This window comes from Phyllobates terribilis, unplaced genomic scaffold, assembly GCF_046119375.1.
Source record: "Phyllobates terribilis strain yellow unplaced genomic scaffold, ASM4611937v1 Scaffold_4__5_contigs__length_816908805, whole genome shotgun sequence".
In the NCBI taxonomy this organism is placed as follows: domain Eukaryota; kingdom Metazoa; phylum Chordata; class Amphibia; order Anura; family Dendrobatidae; genus Phyllobates; species Phyllobates terribilis.
The window spans coordinates 683,015,066-683,024,940 of record NW_027362764.1 but is presented as its reverse complement, the minus strand read 5'-3'; the positions used below and the strand labels follow the sequence as shown (position 1 = coordinate 683,024,940).

The window sequence follows — 9,875 nt, the reverse complement described above, 5'->3', positions numbered from 1 at the left end:
CAGTCTGTAGGTCCTTTCTGCTTCTCGTGACAAACTAGTGAATTTACTGACACGTGAACAACAGCTGTTCAGCTCGTCAGGACTCCCCCCTTGTTCACGGAAGAAATTCACTTACTTAATTTAAAAAACCAAAAAACAGGACTGGCTGGCTCACCATTGTAAAATAATACTCTTCCTGTATTATTTTTTTCTACTGAGGACTTCTCAAAGTATCAATATCACGATATTTTTATAAAAAATGTATCTATTTATTCTTGGATTGTCCATTAAAAAGAATCAGATTGCAGCAGGTACATACAATAATTAGTTATAAAGTAATTGTCCATTTGTCCATAATTTGCTTAATTGTTGAGATTCACCCATCTTTCCTTGGATCCTGGCTGGTAAATCATGTCTTTGTCCAGCATGTGTCCAGGCCTACATGTCATCTGCTTCTCAGCATGAAGATTCTGTGTCTTGTGGGGTGGGCAGAGTAAGAGAGCCCCCCCTTTCTGTACCATGGGCTTTTATAGCCAGTCATATGGACACCTGTTCTACATATGGTAGTGAACCAAAAATACACACACAAATAGCGCATGTCAACTAGACACGATGGCTGAGGCATAGAACTCAGAAAAATGATTATCGATTAACATTCCAAATGAATTTCCATAATTAACCATTTAACATTTCCCCCTTTTTTGAGAATAAAAGGACTTTAACTGAAATTTCTCAAAAGAAGATACATTCATCAATCATTTTTTCTTTCCTTCTTCCTTGGCAATATCATTAAATTTCCATAATAATAATAATAATAGTAATAATAGTATCAATATCGGATTATTGTTATATAATGATGTGAATTCATGTTATGGTAAGCCGTGACTAAAATTCATTTAATATGTATAATTATACTTCCCTATATCTAAATTGAAGCAATCGCGGGTTCAATCGTCATCATCTGATGTCATCGGGTCGTCGTCTCGTCTTCTTCTTGGTTCTTTTATAACAGTCTTTAGGTGAAAACTCCTTTGAAATAAATTACAGCATGTAGATATTGTACAGTCCATAATTGTGTTCATTATTGTTCAGTCCATAAACTGTACTCTTTATTAGAAAGATCATGTGTGTCAGTTGATAAGAAAACAAAGTCCATGGATCAAATGTAGCTTTAATATCTGTGCAGTGTCACCTGGACTTACGTTGGATCGTCTTTGGAATCTTCCGTGTGTCCGCACTGGTCTCGTGTCACTTTTGGAACAGATGTGACGTCTTTGGTCAGTAAAGCAAGGGTTAACTTGACACTTTCCTGCTTTATATAGCACCATAACCAGTACTCAGTCCTTTATATACAGGACACATATGCCAGGTATTACCTGTTCACCAGCTTTCATTGAAGCGTTGCAGGTGATAAGAAACCACTGGAACGTGATGAAACTTAAACACAACACAGTACATATAGGATCATCGTCCTCTGCCGTCCTGGTGATCAGTGGTGTGAATTGTATTGTATGTAATGGACACAGTCTATTATAACACTCAGCATTCACACCTGTTACCTTCTGAGACATCCGGATATCAGTTGCTTCTTCTTGTAACTTTTGAGAATCTCTTTGATTTATAAAAATTAAAAGTCTTTATTAAGATAGAATTCATAATTGCGATGTCTTGATTGAAGTCTTCATTCCCTAATCTGATACCAAATCTGGCAGTTTTTCCTAACCTATAATATCACAGCGTACCATAGCAATCAGTAATACCATCTAATTATTATCAAAATATTAAAATAAATTATGTTTGGAATAATAAACAATAATAGATAATAATTCATTATCAATCAAGTTCTCCATATGATAGAACATTTTTATGTCATAGGTGTAATTACCTTTTCCAACCCATAGGTGTCAGTGTATTTTTAAAAAACAAGTTTTTATATCTTTATTAAACCAATAATATCAAAGAATGTATACTCCTGAACCAAAATGAATAAATATATGAATATATGAATGATTGAATGAATAAATGAATGAATGAATTGTTGTGTTTACTCAGAAAATGTAAAAATTTTTTTCCTTAGCAATATATATTTAATGAAGCAATACTCTTGTATTAGACATTACTTTATTAAATATTAATGAGTTTTCTCAATTGAGATATTGAACTCAAATAAAATCAAATGAGAATTAAAAAATGAAAAAATAGAAAAATAAGAAGTATAAAGTAAGAATAAAATTTTAAAAATGGAAAATAAAATTAAGAGTAAAAATAAGAATAAAAATAAAAATAAGGCCTTTAAATTTTAATGACAAATGCAGAGTAATTATATTCTCCATAAAAAATACCCTTATATCTCCATTATCTGGATGATTTCATATTTGTCCTAACCTTGTACCACCAAAAAATATTAAATTATGCAACTTTGCATGTAATACCCTTCTTAATTATACCATAGTACCTTATTATTATTTCTTCTTTATTAAAATGTGTGGAAAATAAGTATTGATCAAAATTGATTATGTAATCAGGAACAAAAACACATTTTCCCCCTTAATACCAAAAATATTATTTTATAAAATTTATGTATATATCAGAACCAAATTAAAAATAATTATTCTTCTAGAAATATTGTGCATAAATTTCATATCGATGAGTAGCATAGATTTGACTAAAGAGAGGTGTGTACCTATTTAGGTAACCATTAAAAATAATATTATAGTTATTCAAGAATATTATCATGTGGAAAATTATTCTAAATATAAATTTGCTTTGTAAACCATTTTGATCTGTGGTTGCTCTTATCCACTATTAGTTAAATCAAGAAATAATAATTATTAAAGAAATATAGAAATATATATATGTAGATACTGTAATACCTAATTATGTATTATTATTTCCTCAGAATTAAATATATTTTTGTACCTTCACATAAAGAAACATTTTTTTTTTCAAACATACAAACATACGAGGCCTCTGTCACATCAATCACACTTAGCAGCTGCTGATTTACTCAACTGTCACCTTCACTCTGACATTCACAGATCTGTTCAACTCAAACATTCCACATATGAAGTTTTATATATATATATATATATATATATTTAACCCAAAATTGTTGTATCCCAATTTATTAATGCGCATTACCATATCAATTGAATATCTTTATATTTCTTTGAATATTCCCCAAGTACATATTATATAATATGAGAGTAAGTCACTGGAATTTCAGACACTTGAAAAAACTCTTGTCTTAGATTCTTTTTTCACTGGCTGCCCGGTCTTAAGTTACATCAGTTGAAAATAGAATGAATGGGATCCTATACTATTAGCTCAAAGTTCAAAGGCCGCAGCTGTCACACGTCATGCTGTAAAGCTACTTTAATTTGCACGAACACTTCATGCACAGAAAATATTAGCAACACAAAAGAATTAATAAGTATTACATATATATTATAGTTCAACTAGATATATTGTTATTATTTTAAAATGTTATACACATAAAATCATGCAATTTTTTCACTTCCGGTGTGAATAAAGAAATAAATCCATTTTTAGAGTTCTTTGATCAAATCCTGCTTTGGAATGAAAACTCTAAGGAAATATAAGAAAATAAAATTAAATATCAAATTCATACAGAAACAGAATTATTTAAATATCTTATACATATATTGGTTGGTTCTAATGTAATTCAAAATATTGCTACTTAAATTTATATATATGAAGTTCTAATTTATTAATTAATATATATATATATATATTATAAACGTATATATAAATACAATTATACGCAATCTCTACTTAGACAAGTGTGTATATATATATATATATATATATATATATATGAACTATTAGAAACTATGTAACTACAATTTTACTGTATAAGATTATAAATAAATATTGAGACATTGTATTACATTTTGATACAACATTATAATTACAGTTTTTCCTTAGCCACTCCCTAAACCAAATCTTCTGTCTCTCTCAAATATCTCCAGGAACGCCCTATTTAGGAAAGACATTTTTCTATCCTTCAAAACCTCAGAGAGCTGCCTGTTCTTCTGTCCACATTCCATGACGTCACTGTGAGTTGGTCGTCTCACCTGTCTCTGTCCATCAGTTTCAGCCATTTTCCTTTTTAGAGAATCACAGTTCTGACTGAGAATTAACTCATTCTGTGGAGAGATGGATCTTTGCACTGGCTGATATGGCTTATAACATATATGAAATCTTCTGCGTATTTGATAGAGTTCACTATGGGGATGACTCAGTCTAGGAGAGTTTGATATTGGCTTTTGGTAAGATTTTACCTTTCCTGGTTTTATAAATTTAGCTTGATTTATTTTCTTTTCACGATTCTCATGTTTTCTAACAAAATCCAGCATCTGCGGACATTCAAATAATGAATTTTTTTGTGATGCCATAACTTGGGAAACTGAATTTAGGAATTTGAATTTTTGTACAAAAGTTGTTATCATATGTTGTACTTTTCCATTTTTGATGAGAGCTTTGTACAACCGTTCAAATATGGAAATGAATGTATATGTACATTCCTTCCTACCAATCCTTCGTTTCTGAAGATCTTCTATGTTGGGAAAATCCTTTGGGACACAATAAATTAAATATCTTAATCTGTCCGAATCATTTTCCCATCCATTAGGAGAGTCATTTTCACAGGGAATTAAATGTAAACGTCTGGACAATGTCACAGGAATCCATATTTTAAATAATTGATTCCTCTCCTCATTGGATAAATCAAACTTATCAGAGAAGCTCTCAAATGTCTCTGAATTTCTACAGGCATGGATTTTGACATCATATTTTGGCATGATTTTGTATAATTTCAGCAAATTTTTCCTCATTTTAATTTGGAGTTGAGCCTGGGTAATTCCAGAATTCTCTGATATTTTTAGTGGCTCTTGTACGTCCGTTCCTCCTACGTCACTCACGTCTCCTCCCACATCACCTAGTATGTCGGTTTCTCGTATGTCAGTCATGTCTCCTCCCATGTCAGGTTTCTGTATGTCCGTCTCTTGGTCAGACCCAAGGTCACCTTCAGTTACAGACACGTGTCTTACTTCTTGTTCATTTTCCACATTACAGTCAGAATCAGTATCACCGTCTGACACTTCTACACTATTTTCCTGCTTAGAAATCTCTAACACAAGACTATGAAAAAAATCTACCAAATGTAGATTATTTCTCAATTTCTGTTTGTCTCTTTTTACCAATTTAGAAGTTAACTTTAAATTCTGCAATTCACATTCTTTGTATAAACTGAGCCACAAAACTTCTATGTCATCTCCTATATTAACTTTGAAATTAATATTACTTTGTTTAGCAAAAGAAGAAATTATATCCATATTTTGCTTACCTTAAGATTCCTTGGCTTCTCTTCATCAGCACGTCCTGTCTTCAGTTCGTCTGATTCTTTTCCTGTGTGATTCTGTTCCTTGTTAGTACCTCTGCTTCCTGTCTTTCCTCAGTCTGTAGGTCCTTTCTGCTTCTCGTGACAAACTAGTGAATTTACTGACACGTGAACAACAGCTGTTCAGCTCGTCAGGACTCCCCCCTTGTTCACGGAAGAAATTCACTTACTTAATTTAAAAAACAAAAAAACAGGACTGGCTGGCTCACCATTGTAAAATAATACTCTTCCTGTATTATTTTTTTCTACTGAGGACTTCTCAAAGTATCAATATCACGATATTCTTATAAAAAAATGTATCTATTTATTCTTGGATTGTCCATTAAAAAGAATCAGATTGCAGCAGGTAAATACAATAATTAGTTATAAAGTAATTGTCCATTTGTCCATAATTAGCTTAATTGTTGAGATTCACCCATCTTTCCTTGGATCCTGGCTGGTAAATCATGTCTTTGTCCAGCATGTGTCCAGGCCTACATGTCATCTGCTTCTCAGCATGAAGATTCTGTGTCTTGTGGGGTGGGCAGAGCAAGAGAGCCCCCCCTTTCTGTACCATGGGCTTTTATAGCCAGTCGTATGGACACCTGTTCTACATATGGTAGTGAACCAAAAATACACACACAAATAGTGCATGTCAACTAGACACGATGGCTGAGGCATAGAACTCAGAAAAATGATTATCGATTAACATTCCAAATGAATTTCCATAATTAACCATTTAACAGAGACCGCCTGGGAATGCCAGGTGCTGTAGGCTTTTGCTTTTTCCTTCCTTCCACCAGCAGGGGGCACTCTCTTCTATGCCTTTTTTCCATTCCCTTTCACAAGTGCACACATTCATTCTCTTTTCTTTTTTTCATTTGCTTTCTCTCTTGCGCTATTTCATCTCTGCAAAATACCAGCATCCTTCTGATCACCGTGGGCCTCCAGCATTGTTGCTTCTTTACTTTTAATACTAGGCTCCTTTTCACCAGGACCAGCGTCTCCCGCGTGCCTGGAGGCAACCACCAGTAAACCCAAGCAGAAGACCTTTGCAGGCAACACGACCCTCCCCCCTGAAGAGCAGCTCAAAGTCACTGGCAACCATCTCACCCTCTTCCTTCATTCACCCCTGGATGTCTCGCTCCGCCCCCAAGTTACGGGTCCAGCTTGCTCTTTCTGTAACATTAACGCGATGAAGGGTTTAGCCTGCAGGAGACCCTGCGCCGAGACATTTTTGAAGACACCTGATGCGGCGGGTGAATCACTGCTAAACAAACCACACCTGTAGGGAAGGCACAGCCTTTGCATGGACCCTTCGGAGCCCGCCCCATCACGGCCAGATTGCTCGCCAACAAGCGATCCTAGGAAAGGCTGGCCAGGCGATGGATCGTGCAGCGCCTACTGGCCATACCACCTTGGATACGCCTGATCTCGTCTGATCTCGGAAGCAAAGCAGGGCTGGGCTTGGATAGTACTTGGATGGGATACCTCCTGGGAACACCGGGTGCTGTAGACCATTTTGATGACGTTTTGCCCTACTGCCCAGCTCGGCTAGCATGGAACGGCGCCTTGCCGGACACCGACCTTAAGTAACTTAGATGATGGAAGCCCCAAGGCCTCTGAGCCAGTTGGCAGCTAAGTACGCTACCCCGCCGCCCTTCACGCAGGCCTGACACCGAGCTCCTTGTCACGGCTAGGAGTGCTTATTGACTCCGCAGCTCGCCGTGTGGAAATGATGGCGTTAAAAGCACCCGGGGCCGTGAAGGGGCCAGGCTTACAGCAGGTGCCCAGGGAAGGTTTTGGATGCCGGCCGCCTAGCGAGGGCCAGCAGAAGTAACATGTTTCTCTGCAAAGAAGCTTGTGTAACCAAGCCAGACGGCTGACAAAGAGCTAACCTCAGTGCAAGGAAGGCAAGGAAGGTGCGGAAGGAATTGGGGAGGGGGGGGATTCCTGCTAGGGCCCTGAAATCATCAAACAGGCAGGAGAGTCTGACGCATGGTGACGTAGAGGTTGTAGGGGCAGATAGGGGGTGTTGTCACGTGCGAGCACGTGTGCATGCTGGCTTGTGTGTGAGAGTGCGCTTCCTAGGTGTGGCGCACTGCAGACAGTCAAAGGGATTGTTCCCTTTCATTAAAAGTTAATCCCCGGCTGCAGGCTATTAGAAAGCAACTAACCGCGCTCTACTCACCCTACCCGGGTCTACTGTTGAGTCTCGCCTCTGCTCCCGGCCTGTGGCATTGGCCGTGAAGCTGACGTTCCATCGAGAGCGCTCCAGCCGATCAGTGAGATCAGTGGCTCTGAGTGGGGCGTTCTGTCTACAAGACCTTTTAAGGAAGCCAGCAAAAAAATTGAAGAGAAGGGAAAGCACAAAAGGACCTGGTCTTGCTGAACACTGGAAAGGGCATCCGGCAGCCAGACTTCAAAGTAGAAAAGCAGCAAGTGAGAGGCTTGTCTGTGCCTTCAAAGTAGAAAAGCAGCAAGTGAGAGGCTTGCCAGTGCCTACGGCCAAACCACCCTGAACACGCCCGATCTTGTCTGATATTGGAATCTAAGCACGGTTGGGTCTGGTTAGTATTTGGATGGGAGACCACCTGCAAATACCAGGTGCTGTAGGCTTTTGCTTTTTCCTTCCTTCCACCAGCAGGGGGCACTCTCTTCTATGCCTTTTTTCCATTCCCTTTCACAAGTGCACACATTCATTCTCTTTTCTTTTTTTCATTTGCTTTCTCTCTTGCGCTATTTCATCTCTGCAAAATACCAGCATCCTTCTGATCACCGTGGGCCTCCAGCATTGTTGCTTCTTTACTTTTAATACTTGGCTCCTTTTCACCAGGACCAGCGTCTCCCGCGTGGCTGGAGGTAACCACCGGTAACCCCAAGCAGAAGACCTTTGCAGGCAACACGACCCTCCCCCCTGAAGAGCAGCTCAAAGTCACTGGCAACCATCTCACCCTCTTCCTTCATTCACCCCTGGACGTCTCGCTCCGCCCCCAAGTTACGGGAAAGGCTTGCTCTTTCTGTCACATTACCGCGATGAAGGGTTTAGCCTGCAGGAGACCCTGCGCCGAGACATTTTTGAAGACACCTGATGTGGCGGGTGAATCACTGCTAAACAAACCACACCTGTAGGGACGGCACAGCCTTTGCATGGACCCTTCGGAGCCCGCCCCGTCACGGCCAGATTGCTCGCCACCAAGCGTGTTACAACTCTCCTGTTAGTTTTTTTTTAGTTTGCTGGTCACATGACCATTTTGCCTATTTAATCCGGCTCCGCCCTCCTGGCTTTGCTGGACTTCATTTGTATTTACTACTGTTGAGCTAGCTTGTTGCTCTGTTGCTGTTCTCTGTTAGTTTTGCTAGGTCTTCTGACCCCTATGCCTTTTTGTTGTGTGTTTGTCTTTGACTGCTACTATTTCTGCTAGGAGGTGTCCAACTTTTCCCAGTCCCTAGATCTTGTAGGGATCCCTCCCTCACATCTATAGGTCTGCGTTCAGACTAGCCGAGGACTTTAGCGGGTCTGATCGCAGGATCAGGTTCCCCGTTACATCGTAGGGATCTAGTTTAGTTCTATTGTAGGGATAGATCTCCTTTCTTTCCTTAGTCTCTGTAGCAGATCATAACAGTAATTCCAGCCATAAAAAAAAAAAAAAAAAAAAAAATTCTCTAAGGAAAGACCTCCAGTTTTCCATCATGGTCTCGGTGCAAGATTTGGCTCAACGCTTGCAGGGACTCTCTCTGGAGGTGACCAAGCTCCAACAACACGTGAGTAGCTGTTCTGGAGCGCATTTTGTGGAACCTAAGGTACGTCTGCCTGATCTATTTTTTGGCAAACAACAAGATTTTTTTTCTTTTAAAAATGCTTGTCTATTATATTTTCGTTTGAGACCCGGATCCTCTGGTGATGAATCACAGCGCATAGGGATCATAGTGTCACTTTTGCGCAAAGATCTTCAGGGATGGGCCTTCTCTCTCCAACCTAGTGATCCGTGCTTTAGATCAGTGGATAGTTTTTTTGCTGCTTTGGGTTTGTTGTATGATGATCCTGATCGTGTCTCATCTGCTGAGTCTGAATTAAGACGTTTGAGGCAGGGATCAGGTAATGTGGAAAAATTTTGTTCTCACTTCCGTCGGTGGTCTGCCCAGGTGGGGTGGAACGATTCTGCTTTGAAAAGCTTGTTTCTTGCAGGGCTGTGTGAAAGGGTAAAGGATTTACTGATTGCTTATCCCACACCTGGAAACTTGCAGGAGGCAATGCAATTAGCTATACGGGTGGACAGGAGACTGCGTGAAAGGGTTAATGAGAGCAAATCCTCTGCTATGTCAGCTTCGAGTCCTGAGAGGTTCTGTGCTGACAATGGAGAGCCGATGGAAATTGAGGCGATGGCACCCCGCTCTCAGGAAAAAGACCGCCGACTTTCTGAAGGCTTGTGTTTCTATTGCGGAAATTCTGGTCATTTTATTAAGAGCTGTGTGCTTCGTAAGAAGAAAGAAA

General features: G+C 39.0%; 2 pseudogenes; both read left to right on the top strand.

The window, feature by feature from the left end:
- The first annotated feature begins 6,779 nt into the window (after positions 1-6,779).
- Positions 6,780-6,899, top strand: LOC141267461 (5S ribosomal RNA; annotated as a pseudogene).
- A 981-nt stretch (positions 6,900-7,880) lies between these two features.
- On the top strand, positions 7,881-7,999 carry LOC141268996 (5S ribosomal RNA; annotated as a pseudogene).
- The last annotated feature ends 1,876 nt before the right edge of the window (positions 8,000-9,875 follow it).